The sequence below is a fragment of the Gorilla gorilla genome, chromosome 5 (genome assembly GCF_029281585.2).
Source record: "Gorilla gorilla gorilla isolate KB3781 chromosome 5, NHGRI_mGorGor1-v2.1_pri, whole genome shotgun sequence".
Classification (NCBI taxonomy): Eukaryota; Metazoa; Chordata; class Mammalia; order Primates; family Hominidae; genus Gorilla; species Gorilla gorilla.
Window position 1 is genome coordinate 71,660,787 of NC_073229.2, and position 14,210 is coordinate 71,674,996.

Here is a 14,210-nt window from a genome sequence, read left to right on the forward strand (position 1 = left end):
GTTACTTTTGAAAAGATGTACTTGTATTATAGTAGAAGGATTTTTTTTAAGATCAATTTTATTTCAAAGTGAGAAGGCAGTTAAATTAGATCCAAACAGTCCTGCTTTTCATCCATTTCCCACCACCTCCTTTCCCCATCCGCAACTAAACAAAACAGCTTTCCCTTGTCACATTGCTATTGTTACTTCCCATTGGAGGCAGTTTAGCAAAGCCTTCAGTGCAGGCTCTAAAGTTTGGATCTGCTTCAATGTAAGAGCAGAAATAGCTTTATTATGGGGGTGAAGTGTGGATGGGAGCCATGAGTAATTGTCAGATACCACACTAAAATGGGCAGGGCAACATGGACGGAGCTGGAGGCCACTATCCTACGGGAATTAACGCAGGAACAGAAACCCAGATAATGCAGGTTCTCACTTATAAGTGGGAGCTAAACACTGAGAACACATGGACACAAAGAAGGGAACGACAGACACTGGGGCCGCTTTTAGGGTGATGGGTGAGAGAAGGGTTGAGGATTGAAAAACTGCCTATTGGGTATTATTATGCTGATTACCTGGTACACCAGATTCCTGTGACACACAGTTTACCCATGTAACAAATTTGCACGTGTACCTTTTGAACCTAAAATAGAAGTTAAAAAAAAATAAAATAAAATGGCCAGGTCCTCATTGGCAGTGGTTCTCAACTGCATGTTAGATTCACCTACCTGCATGTAGGTGTTGTTGTTAATGTCCTTGAACAATGCCCGAGTCCTACCCCAGACTGACTTTTCCAATTCTCAGGGGACAGTGGTCCCAGGTGATTTTGATCTCAGCCAGAGCTGAGAACCACTAAAGTTAAATCCCTCAGTGTTTTTTAGAGGTTGCCATTAGACCTCCTTTATCTGAATCTCCAAGAATGCTGGGTTAAAGTGTAAATTCCTTCTCGTCGTCCTAGATCTGCTGATTCAGTCGCTGGGAGTGGGACCAGACCATTCTTTAAGTGGGTCAGATGATTCTTTTGTGTTCTGAAGTTTGAGAATCCCCAGCCTCTGGGATAACCAGTGGTTATATTAAACCTGGATTAGGGATGTGCTTTGGAAAACAGTGGTGAGACTATTGAGAATCAGTGTTCTAGCTAGTTTATCTGGGCCAAAGGGCTTCTCCTGCCCTTCTGGAAAAGTGTGTTCACTCCTGGCCCTGCACCCTCCTCTCACCTACTCTGTGTGTTACCCAGAGAAGGTTTTTCGGGTCTGAACGACTCATTCAGCCTGTGGCTGAGTCTCTAATTGACAAACACTATGGTTTGGGTGTGTGAGAGGAGAACACATAGTAGGATGTCTGTCCCAGCTGACAAGAATCATAGATCCTATTTGGAAAGATAAGTGTTGCTTAGAAAGGCAGCACAGAGGGATGGAAGCTGGTAGCATTGAATTCATGCCGAAAGAGTGAGCCTGACCATAGAGGCTTATTTGCCATTCAGGGGAGGAAAAGATTCCCATGGCCTAAGGAAGGTGGAGAAGACTTCAGAGAAAGTTAAAGACTTCATTTCTGCATCAAAGCATTCATCCATTGGAAGACTCCATTTCTCTAGAGAATTTTGATATGAACATACCAGTAGTTGTAATTTTGGCCATATTAAATGGGAATGATTAAAATGAGCTGTAATGTTGAGTGAAAGATATGTATCAGATGAATACAACCTTTTTCCCCTCATTTTTGATATTTGATTGCTGTCTTCTTGAAGTAGCCATTAACCTGAATCGTGTGTGTGTGTGTGTGTGTGTGTGTGTTTGTGTGTGTGTGTGTGTATGTTTATGTATATAGTTTTGGAAGAAGAGTAAGTAAAAAGTGCCAAACTGTCCACATTTTTTTCTGCACATTATCCCATATGAAACCTCACATTTAATATTCTGGAATTCACCTTTACTTTGTGTGTGTGTGAATCAGCATCTTGTACCCCAAGACATGTTTGTGTTTATTTAAGCCAACTCCGTGTGGGAGGAAAAGCTGAGGTATAAGGGTTATTTTGGTAATTGTGGCTTTAGGTGAAAATCTTTTTGATTAGGAAAAATTTCTGCCAGCGCAAGTACCAAGAATTGTGCAAAATAAAATTTTACAAAGGGCGTCTCTCTTTCCTGCCTCCCCTCCTGTACCATCAGGAGACCCATGCCGCTCAGCCTGCGTATGCTCTGGAAAGGCTGCTTGGAATTATGGCTTTGTCTACAAGGCTGGCTGCCTCCTCAGTGAGTCTGTGGTGGTTGGAATAATATGATAAATGGGATGCATTTGAAAAAAATTCTCCATTTAACATTTTTTTCCCCTGCACACCCGGAACAACAGCTGTGGTAGCAAATGCAGACTTGGCTCATGGATTCATATTTAGTCTTGTTTGACAATTCCAGATATTTTTAAGCAGGATTGAGTCAGGCAGCCCACAGCACGGCATTCAAACTGTCTTAATCAGCCAGCCTGTTTGGCACACAAGGACTTTGTTTTATCCTAGTAGTAAATAATTCTAAATCAAGCAATATGATGTACTGAATGTACCCAAAGTCACAGCATTCAGTATTTTACTACAGCCTGTCAGCATCTCTTTTTACATGCTTGTTCTGTTCACTGCTAGTTGTTTTATTCATTATAGCTTTTGAATTCCATTCTTGGCCAGGTCTGGATTCATGGTTTTCATACATAGGATCCTATGTTTTCTGCCCTGTGGCCCTTCCTCCCTGCCCTCCTCCCTTTACATAGCATTGCCAAGTAGATGCAGTGTTCATTTTTGCCCAGAAGGGTTTCCTATTGTGACACCTCATTTCCTTCTTAGGATCATGGGATTTTGTCGTTTTCCTCTTCTGTGGATGAGTGAATCTCATCCCAAGAGCCTGTTCTCGATGTATGGGGTTTCTTACACTGTTCCAGGTCTTCCGCTCCCAGGCTCTTCTTCATCTCTTCACGTAGATAGGTCTCTGAAGTCTTTATGTTCAAGCCCTCCCTTCAGCTCTGTGGCTGTCCTTGCTGCCTTCTGAAGAAGGACTTTGTTTGTCTTGTCTACCTCTCTGCTAGCTCCTCAGATTTTCTAGATAAGTCAGACCCGAAAACATCAGAATGAACTTTCCCTTGACCTTGGTATTCTCCTCAAACTGTTCACCCTTTTTCTCCTCTGGTTGCCAGGCTTTTTAAAGGTATACTCTACCCCATGTTCTCAGATGTGGAGATTTAACAGAACAGTGTAATTTTTTTAATGGGATCTGACACAGGATTGCTAACTATTTTGATAATAAAAATATATCACCGTCATTTAGTAAAAGACAAAGATTTCAACCCACTAGGCAGGATATAATCTCAGATTAAACAACAGTCCTTTTAAGTAAATAAATTCAGCTTTATTATCAGAAAACCTTTCTCTCCACTTCTTTCATTTTGCCAACTGTGAATACTGTGTCTCCAACTAGAATTTGACAACAACCGTGCATGCTCACTCTGTCTGCATCCTCTTTATCTACTGCCTTCTCAATCTTTGTAAAAATAGTTTGGCGTTCCCTCAAACCACTCTGCCTTTGTCCTCTCAAAGATGACCACGGATTCCTGACAGCCAGGCCCACATCTGTCTTACCTGTTGTGTTGCCACAATGATCCCCCCTCTGGGTGACTCTCTGCTCTTTTGACTTCTGGGACTACTCCGCAGTTCTCTTCCCCTCTGCCTCCTGGGTCTCCACAGAAGCCTGTGTCTTGTTCCCCTCCTCATAACAGCAGGTTCACTTCCTGGCAAACTTGCTTCCTCTCTCCCCAAACTGCTCATCCACCCCCATCTCTGTGTAAAATGAGTACCAAATGGTATCTTGGAACCTCAGGCTTTGTTTCTGACTCCTCATTTTGTCTCTCCATATGCATTCCTCCAGCATTTTTGACTCCTGCAGTGTATCTGGAGCTGATCAAATCTGACTTCAGACCCTCAACCGCTACTTTGCAGTCTTCCTCGGCCACGAGGCAGATGGCTGGAATTTCAGAGCCCTGCTCTTTCACATGTCAGCAGAATGACCTTGGACAATTTATTTAATGTTTCCAAGCCTGCTTCTGCATCTGTTAATGGGACTCCTGCTATCTATCTCAATACTTGTGGCAAAGATTAGAGAGAATGCATGCAAAATGCCAGTCATGATACCCGGTACATAACAGGCCCTCAAAAATGGCAGCTCTTCTTGTGTGGAGTTATATAGTCAAAGAGGGCTTGGAGGGAAGTAATTCATTCCCCTTTGCACTTTTCCTGATCTGAGCCTGTCCTCTGCTGTTTCTCCCAGTGCCTAGGACTTACCACTTATGTCTAAAGTGGCAGTGACACCAGCTGTCAGGTGACTAATTTTAACAAAGCCTTCTTTGAGCAATCAATAGTTGGAAAGCAATTCCAAATTTTCATTGGAAATAGAAATATTGTGCTTAAAAAATATAAAGTGTCGATATGGCTGAAAGGAGGCGATTGCATGTGCACTCTTGATACCATGGCAGCCAGCTGGAGCACAGGCGCCAGCTCAGCATCGGCCAGGATGAGCCATAGTGCACATTTTCTTAGCAGGAGTTGCTGTAGCATTTTGAGAATTCAGTGTGCTAACAAGAATATTAATCTGCTGTAATAATTCCTCTCCTCTCATAGTAGAGGACAGTGTTGTATGGGAAGAAGATCAAGTTCTATGTAATCTTGCTTTTGCATTATCCATAGCACTTTAATATTGGTAAATATAGAAGGTGATCAGTACAGATGTTAATAGTTTACATGAGAAGCATGAGAAGGAAAACCTAAGTGGGCTTACCTGTAGGTCACATCTTATATATTTTCTCCTTAAACACTCAAAACACAAATGTAATTAGACTCAAATGGGGAAATTGTTTATCTTGAGCAAGTCCCAAGGTGACGTAAAGAATGTCTGTGCAGAAGGTTGTTAGTCTTTGATATCTACATGCAAGATTCCTGTTAGGGTTGCCTCTGCCTCTGGACCTCTTGATGGGACAGTTAGTGGAGTAGTTTTATTATTGAGGGTACTATTTGTTTATGCCATATTATTTTTTGTTTGTCTCTGATTTGTTTTAACATCAGCGATGTGGCAGTGAGGGTACTGTCTTCAAATTCTTGATTGCTTATGCAGTTACATGTTTTTTAAATCTAATATTAGATACTAATGACAGAGAACTTACTTAATGACTGAGTCTTTCTTTTTTTTTGAGACAGAGTCTTGCTTTGTCACCAGGCTGCAGTACAGTGGTGTGATCTCGGCTCACTGCAACCTCTGCCTCCCAGGATCACGTGATTCTTTTGCCTCAGCCTCCTGAGTAGCTGGGACTACAGGCACGCGCCACCATGCCCAGCTAATTTTTGTATTTTTAGTAGAGATGGGGTTTCACCATGTTGGCCAGGATGCTTTCGATCTCCTGACATTGTGATTCACCTGCTTCAGCCTCCCAAAGTGCTGGGATTACAGGCATGAGCCACCGCGCCTGGCTAAGACTCAGTTCTTTCTGTATTGACAGAGGTCTTGATATTTCCTTCCTCTGGTTTGAGTGTGTCCAGGTTGAGAGGAGACCAAGAAAGCATATGCCCCAGGCCTTACTAGTTGGTATGAAAAGTGACCCACATGTAAAAACCATCCTGGGCCACTTGGGGAAGGTTGCCTTCCTCTCCCTTCTTATAATCCTATACATTTGCATACTTTACCAAGTTGTAAAGTACATTCTCACTTTACCTCTCAGTAGACTTGTGAGGTGGATGAGACAGAGGTTCCAGATCCCTTTCACAAGGAAACAGAAGCCCAAAGTGGTTGAAGTTTGCCTGTATTTAATGAAGATGCTGGCTGTGGAGTCAGTCTTGATTCCAGTCCCTGTGGGGTTAGTCAGTACGTGTTGTTGAATGCCTGCCAAGGCCCCACACTGTGGCGATGGTGGGGCACAATAGAGAATGATATAGGTCTGGTTCCTGACCTAGTGGATGATACAGCTAGTGGGAAAGTTATTGAATAGATTTTATAGATAATCACTGCTGAGAAAAACGCTTCAAACAAGGAGTATTGGGCACTGTGGAAGGCCTCATTATTTGGGGGGGATTCATGGAAGATTTAACTGAAAATGTAAGATACTATGTTGCCTTTTTGTTAGTGCTACATTAAATAAAATAATTATGAAACATTTTAACATTGTGTACTGAAATACTAAGTTTGTAATCCAAAATTGATAAAGATTATTCATACTAAAGAATTAAATAGGGTTAGATTCTTAAAGTTTTTGTTACTTTGATTTTTTAAATTATGTATCTTGAAAATGAATCTTAGTTTGGCCAGTTTAATCTGAAGAATTAGGAAAAGAAAAAATTTAAATCTACCCTAAGTCAGATCAAATGATGCACTTCCTCTCTGGTTCCCTTAGACTGAGCTGCTGAAGATTCAGAGGCAGCGTTATCCTTGGCTTTGGCAGGTGGCACGCGTCTCTTCACCCTCACTTGTTATTTTCAGAGGCAAGATGTCTTGGTGGTCAAGATCGTGGGTCAGGACTGAGATGGCATAGGGCCAAATCCTGGCCTTCCCACTTACCAGCTGTGTAAACTTGGACAAGGCCCTTACCCATTGGGTGCCTCAGTTTGCTGATTCGGAGAATGGAGATGATAGTAATAGTACCTCCTTAACGTTTTTGTGAAGGTTTAAATGAGTTCATTTGTGCAAAGTGTTTAGAATTGTGCCTCACACTTAGTAGGCGCTCAGTAAAGTTCTGCCGCTGCAGTTTTATGATCAGGGTGGTAAAGGGCCCTCTGAGTGCAGTGAGGCTGGAACCAGGAGAAAGAAATTGGTCTATGCCTGGGCCGAATCCAGGACTGTAGTAATGTTTATATTGCTAAACTACAGATTTCATGTTTTTATTTCTAAAGTATGACTATAAATCTCACTAATTGAAAGCAATTCTAATTCAGAAATAATGATAGCTTAGAGTGGGGTCAGAATTAAAAGTCAGCTTAAGAAAGTTGTAGGAAAAAGATTAATTTTACAATCATTCTTAGACATTTTATAAATATCAAATTTTATGCTTTTATTCTTGATGTATGTAGAACAAGCCCAATTTGAATTAATGAAAAGTATGATTAATTTATTTTTATTTTTATTATTTTCTTTTTAACCAGGAGTGGTGGCACACGCCTGTAATCCCGAACACTTTAGGAGGCTTAGGCGGGAGGATTGCTTGAGCCCAGGAGTTTGAGACCAGCCAGGGCAAGATAGTGAGACCCTGTCTCTACAAAACATTTTAAAATTAGCTGGGCATGGTGGCGCGCACCTGTAGTCGCAGCTAGTTGGGGGCTGAGGTGGGAGGATTATTGGAGCCTCGAGATCAAGGCTGCAGTGAGCCAAGATTGCGCCACTGCATTCTAGCCTGGGCAACAAAACGAGACCCTGTCTTACCAAAAAAAAAAAAAAAAAAAAAAAATTTTTTTTTTTTGTTTCACCTTATGTAAAAGCTTGAACTGAGTGTTGGCACGTAGTAATTTTGGGTTACATTCCTTAATGAGTAGATGAAAATCTCATTAATAGTACTAAGTATTAGTATACTAACTATATAATAATAAGTATTTCTAGTACTTTAAGGTACATAGATGGTTATTTAGGGTTTAATCATTATTGATTCTCAAATAGTTAAAACTAGCAAAAACCCTCTAAATGTTATTTCTATTGGTAATGCTACTCTTTTTTTTTTTTTTGAGACGGAGTTTCACTCTGTGCCTTAGGCTGGAGTACAGTGGCCTGATCTTGGCTCACGGCAACCTCTGCCTCCTGCGTTTAAGCGATTCTCCTGCCTCAGCTTCCCGAGAAGTAGCTGGGATTACAGGCATGCACCACGACACCCAGCTAATTTTTGTATTTTTAGTAGAGATGGGGTTTCCCCATGTTGGCCCAGGCTGGTCTCGAACTCCTGACCTCAAGTGATCTGCCTGCCTTGGCATCCCAAAGTGCAGGTATTACAGACGTGAGCCACTGTGCCCAGCCAATGTGATGCTACTCTTCAAATTATTTGGCCTTGAATGGAAAACAGTGGTCATCTCTTTTGATCCCCTCACGTAGTGTTCTAGTGTGCCATTTATTTTACTCCCCTTTATCCTGCTTAGATTGTAAGTTGGAGGTGTATCATCTTTTTTATAGGAGAGGGAACTCCTTGTCTAGCAGATTAATTGTAAACAGATCAAGCTGGCATATGGTAATCTGCTATCAAGAGATCTTTCCAGCCTTCTCTCCAGATACTCTCATTTTGATACCCTGTTGTTCAGGCAGATTGTACCATCATTCCCTAGGGATCACCCTCTCATCACTGTGCATCAAATATCACATTCATGCCTGTGCTTCTCCTTTGCTCTTATTTATTTGATTCAAAGCATAGCAGGGTCCTTCTTTGTCTAGCTTCCTCCCTTCTCAACTCCTGCAGCACTTACATTATGATATACTAGCATTATTTAAAAATACTTGTCAATGATCTATTTTACAGGTAAGGAAATTGAGGCACAGATAAGTAGTTTACCCAGGGGCGCAAACCTAATAAGTGCAGAAAACTGGTGCAGATATTGCTCTTATGGCTGTTCGGATTTGATGGAGGACAAATTGAATACAGAGAGAGACTATTTAAGAGGCTATTGTCATCATCTGGTAGATTGGGGCCTGAACTAGGTTGATAATAATAGGAGTGGACAGAAAAAGATGGACAGGAAAAATAATTAGAGAATACCAAAAGGATTTGGAAATTGGTCGTGAGTGTCAAAGAGGGGGATGGTGGGGTCTGGGGGAAATACTCAAATTACAATTTTTAATGGGGTATTGTGGTCAGGCTAGACCTCGTTGAGAAGATTTTTTTTTCTTCATACATTTAGTTTTAAACCTCACATTTGTCCCCAGCAGAACATTTGGGAATCAATTAAAATTGATTTCAGCTGGGAATAACCTGCAAGCTGTATAGTATCTCTTGTAAGAGATCTGGCACTAAGCGGTTTTCTTAGTGGTACAATAGAGATACTGTATACCACATGAAACAACAATGTTCTGATACAGTCTTTGTTGCATATAGTTTCTCATCCATTCCTTCAGGACCTATGGACTGCGTACAATATGCTTAATACTGTGTGGGCTCTGGAGAAACTGCAACGGACAAGGCCACCACAGTCTCTCTTCCCAGAGACCTTAGAGTTTAGTAAGGGAGATTTACCATCATCAAACAATTAGTTAATTAAAACTGTAACAGATCTTACAAAGGTGAAGCCCAAGGAACTTGAGAGCTGGAGAACCCAATCTAATCTTGGAATTCAAGGAAAGTGCCCCTGAGGATTTGACATGTTAGCTGAGTATTTCAGGGTAAGCAACTTGCTTAAAGCAAACCAGCAATCAAGACTCTTTAACCCACACTATTGCCTTTCTTGTCTAAAGTTTTTATTTTACAGGCAAATACATTCAAAGGGTCAAGCTAAGAACATGGATGTGATGGAAAGAAGTGGTGTTGGGAGTCAGGAGACTTGCGTTCTGTTTACTGTCTGCTACTTTGTGCATACAAGCAATTTAGCCTGGAGAGAGAATTCACCTTCCTGTAAACCAGACCTCTAGGTCTGCTGTGTCTGGACTTAGTCCAGCTGTGTTCTCTGGCAATTGTTTTTGTTATCCTCTGATCGCTGAATTCCAGACCAGCTCGACCAGAATTTCTTACAGCCACCATTCATGTGATTTCTCGGTTGGCCCATCTTCTCAGGTCTCAGTGATGCTTCTGTTACTCTGAGTAATATTAAAGCCTTCTACCTAACAGACATACCTTTCGTCTTTTCCCTGTGCTTCTTTGAGTTTTGTTTTTCGTTGATAGAGTAGTAAGCCACTGTAAAATTTATATTTTAATGTGTGGCTTCATCCTCTTCCTCAGTACTTGTGAGACACCTCTTTTCAAATTTTTCTTTCTCACTGCTGTAATTTATTAGGAGGTATCTTTTTTAGTTTTATCTTTAATGTACACATAATTGTACATATTTATGAAGTGCAGTGTTTTTGATACATTTGTACAGTGCATAGTGATCAAATCAGGGTAGTTAGCATATTTGTGACCTCAACATTTATAATTTCTTTGTGGTGAGATTGTTCAAAATCTTCTCTTTTAGTTATTTTGAATTTAATAGATTATTGTTTATTCTAGTTACCATGCATACTGTGGAATGGAACACTAGAACTTATTCCTCTTATCTTACTGTAACTTTATACCTGTCAACTTTTTTCCCATCCCCTCCACCCCACTACCCTTCCTAGGCTCTCTTAATCACTATTCAACTTGCTACTTCTATGAGATCAACTTCTTTAGGTTACACATATGAGTGAGATTATGTGACATTTGTCTTTCTGAGTCTGACTTATTTCACTTAAATAATGTCCTCCAGGCTCATCTATGTTGTCTCAAATGACATTGATTTCATTCTTTTTTTATGGCTGAATAGTACATTGTGTGAAATATACACATTTTCTTTATCCATTCATCTGTTGAGGGACACTTAGGTTGATTCCATGTCTTGACTCTTGTGAATAATGCTGTGATAAACATGGGAGTGCAGATATATCTTTGATATGCTAATTTCATATCCTTTAGATATGGTTCTGGTAGTGGGATTGCTGGATCATATGGTAGTTCCATTTTGAATTTTTTGAGGAACCGCCGTAGTTTTTCATAATGGCTGTACTCATTTAGATTCCCATCAGCAGTGTGTAAGAGGTCCCTTTTCTCTGCATCCTTGCTGGTATTTGTTGTTTTTTGTCTTTTTGATAATAGCTATAATAACTGGGTTGAGATGATATCTCATTGTGGTTTTGATTTGCATTTCCCTTGTGATTGGTAATGCTGGGCATTTTTTTCATGTACTTGTTAGCCATATGTATGTCTTCTTTTGAGAAATGTCATTCAGATCAGATCTTATGTTCATTTTTAAAAATCAAATTTTTCTTTTTTGCTGTTGAGTTTTTTCTGTATTCTGGATATTAACAATCCCTTGTCAGATGTGTAGTTTGAAAATATTTTCTGTCATTTTGTAGGTCGTCTCTTTATTCTGTTGAGTCTTTCCTTTGCTGTGAAGAAGCTTTTAAGTTTGATAAAATCCCATCTGTCTGTTTTGTTTTGTTTTTTGAGACGGACTTTTGCTCTTGTTGCCCAGGCTTGGGTGCGGTGTCGTGATCTCAGCTCACTGCAACCTCTGCCTCCCAGGTTCAAGCGATTCTCCCGCCTCAACCTCCTGAGTAGCTGGGATTACAGGCAAGTGCCACCATGCCCAGCTAATTTTTGTATTTTTAGTGGAGACGGGGTTTTGCCACGTTAGCCAGGCTGGTCTCGAACTCCTGAACTCAGGTGATCTGCCCGCCTTGGCTTCCCAAAGTGCTGGGATTACAGGTATGAGCTACCGCACCTGGCCTGTTTTTTGCTTTTGTTGCCTGTGTTTTTGAGGTCTTGTCCAAAGAAATCCTTGCCCAGACCAATGCCATGAAGCGTTTCTCCTGTTTTCCTTTGGTAGTTGTATAGTTTCAGGTCTTACATTTAAGGCTTTAACCCATTTTGAGTCAATTTTTATATATGGTGAGAGATAGGGATCTCGTTTCATTCTTCTGCATGTGGATATCCGGTTTTTCCAGCACACCTAATGTGTGTTTTTGGCAGCTTTGTTGAAAATAGGTTGGCTGTAAATGAGTGGATTTATTTCTGTTTTTTTAAAAAAAATTTTATTTCCGTAGGTTTTTGGGGAACAGGTGGTATTTGGTTATATAAGTTCTTCAGTGGTGATTTGTGAGATTTTGGTTCAACCATCAACCAAGCAGTATACACTGAACCCGATTTGTAGTGAGTGGATTTATTTCTGGGTTCTCTATTCTATTTCACTGGTCTATGTATCAGTTTCTATGCTAGTACCATACTGTTTTGGTTACTATTGCTTTGTAGTATAGTAATTTACATTCTCACCAACAGTGTATAATAATTTCCTTTTTTTTGTATCCTTTTGAAGTCAGGTAGTATGTTGCTTCCAGCTTTGTTCTTTTTCTTCAGCATTACTTTGGCTTTTTGGGATCTTTTGTGGTTCTGTAAGAATTAGAAGATTGTTCTTTCTATTTCTATGAAGAATATCAGTGGTATTTTGACAGCAATTGCATTGAATCTATAGATTGCTTGGGTAGTATAGACACTTTTAACAATTTTCTTTTCTCTTTTTTTTTTTTTTTTTTTTTGGAGACAGAGTCTTGCTCTGTCATTCAAGCTGGAGTTCAGTGGTACATTCTTGGATCACTGCAACCTTGGCCTCCCACGTTCAAGCAATTCTGTTGCCCTGGCCTCCAGAGTAGGTAGGATTACAGGCATGCACCGCTGCACCTGGCTAATTTTTGTATTTTTAGTAGAGATGGAGTTTCACTATGTTGGCCAATCTAGTCTTGAAATCCTGACCTCAAGTGATCTGCCTGCTTCGACCTCCCAAAGTGCTGGGATTGCAAGTGTAAGCCACCATGCCTGGCCACAATGTTAATTCTTCTAACCCATAAGCACAGTATATCTTTCCATTTATTTGTATCCTCTTCAATTTTTTTCATCAGTGTTTTATAGTTTTCATTGTAGAGATTTTTTACCTATTTGGTTAAGTTTATTCTTAGGCATTTTATTTTTTGTAGCTATTATAAATGGGATTGATTTTTAAAAATTTCTTTTTTAGGTAGTTCACCATTGGTGTATAGAAGTGCTACCGATTTTTCTTTTTTTTTTCCTTTTTTTTTTTTAATTGAGACGGAGTCTCACTCTGTTGCCCAGGCTACAGTGCAGCGGTGCGATCTGGGCTCACTACAAGCTCCGCCTCCTGGGTTCATGCCATTCTCCTGCCTCAGCCTCCCGAATAGCTGGGACCACAGGTATCCGCCACCATGCCTGGCTAATTTTTTTTTTTTTTTTTTTTTTGTATTTTTAGTGGAGACAGGGTTTCACTGCTCTAGCCAGGATGGTCTTGATCTCCTGACCCCGTGATCCGCCTGCCTCAGCCTCCCAAAGCGCCGGGACCACAGGCGCGAGCCACCATGCCCGGCCGGGAAATGCTACTGATTTTTCTATGTTGAATTTGTATCCTGTAAGTTTATTGAGTTTATTTACTAGTTCTCACGGGTTTTTTATGGAGTCTTTAGGGTTTTCTATATGTAAAATTATGTCATCTGCAAACAAGGACAATTTAGCTTCTGCTTTTCCAGTTTGGATGCCCTTTATTCCTTTCTCTTGCCTAATCTCTCTGGGCAGGACTTTCAGTACTATGTTGAATAAAAGTGGTGAGAGTAGATATTCTTGTCTTGTCTAGATCTTACGAAAAAAGCTTTCAACTTTTCTTCATTCCATATGATGTTCATTGTGGGTTTGTCATAAGTGGCCTTTATTGTGCTGAGATAATGAGGCATCTCTTTTCTCAGCCTTATAGACTGCTCCTCAGAACCAGAAATAGTGACAAGAAGAGAGACTATCATGGAGTATTCAGGCTGACCAGCACTTTTCAGACCATGGCAAGCCAATGGCATGGCGCGGCCTTGCTTGCCTGAACAGTGATGCTCATCCTGTGATGAATTTGCTTGTTTATTCTTAAGCATGGCAGTGCCATGACTTGAACATGGGAGGGCCAGCACTCAGTGAAATAGACCTGTAGTGGTGGGTGAGTCACTTCATCTCTCTGAGCCTTAGTGTCCATTTTGTATAATGAAAGTTAAAATATTTTGAGGAGATTAAATAAGATAATGTTTATAAAAGGGCTACAGCTGAATTTGTACTAAGGGTCCACAAATGTTCGTGAGTTTTAAAAATCTATTCCAGATTCAACTATAGATTTGACAGCTATATATATATATATATATATATATATATATGAAAAACAAACACTATGGTCCTACTTTCACAAATAAGCTATTATATTTATGCTATTACTTTCATAAATAAGCGATTATATTTATATAAACCAGGACCATAGTGTTTGTTTTTCACTACCTCATTTGACCATGCAAGGCAGAAAATAGTGTGAGGAAAATGTTAGCATAGATCCAAATGTTTTACACTTTTAAATTTGAACTAAAATCTTTCATGTAGCATCTGATTATTGTGAGGTTGTTGGAGCAAGACATCCATTTTTTCTTTAATTCTTCCTTTTCCCTACCACCCACAATTTAGAAATATTAAGTATGTTTTGGCTCAGGTTG

The 14,210-nt window shown here is 40.2% G+C and overlaps 1 protein-coding gene across 2 annotated transcripts in view; it reads left to right on the forward strand.

Annotated features, from left to right (window-relative positions):
- The window catches only part of LRRC1 (leucine rich repeat containing 1), a 128,685-nt gene that overhangs the window by 65,296 nt on the left and 49,179 nt on the right, over positions 1–14,210 (forward strand). The gene's annotated exons all lie outside the window — the stretch shown is intronic.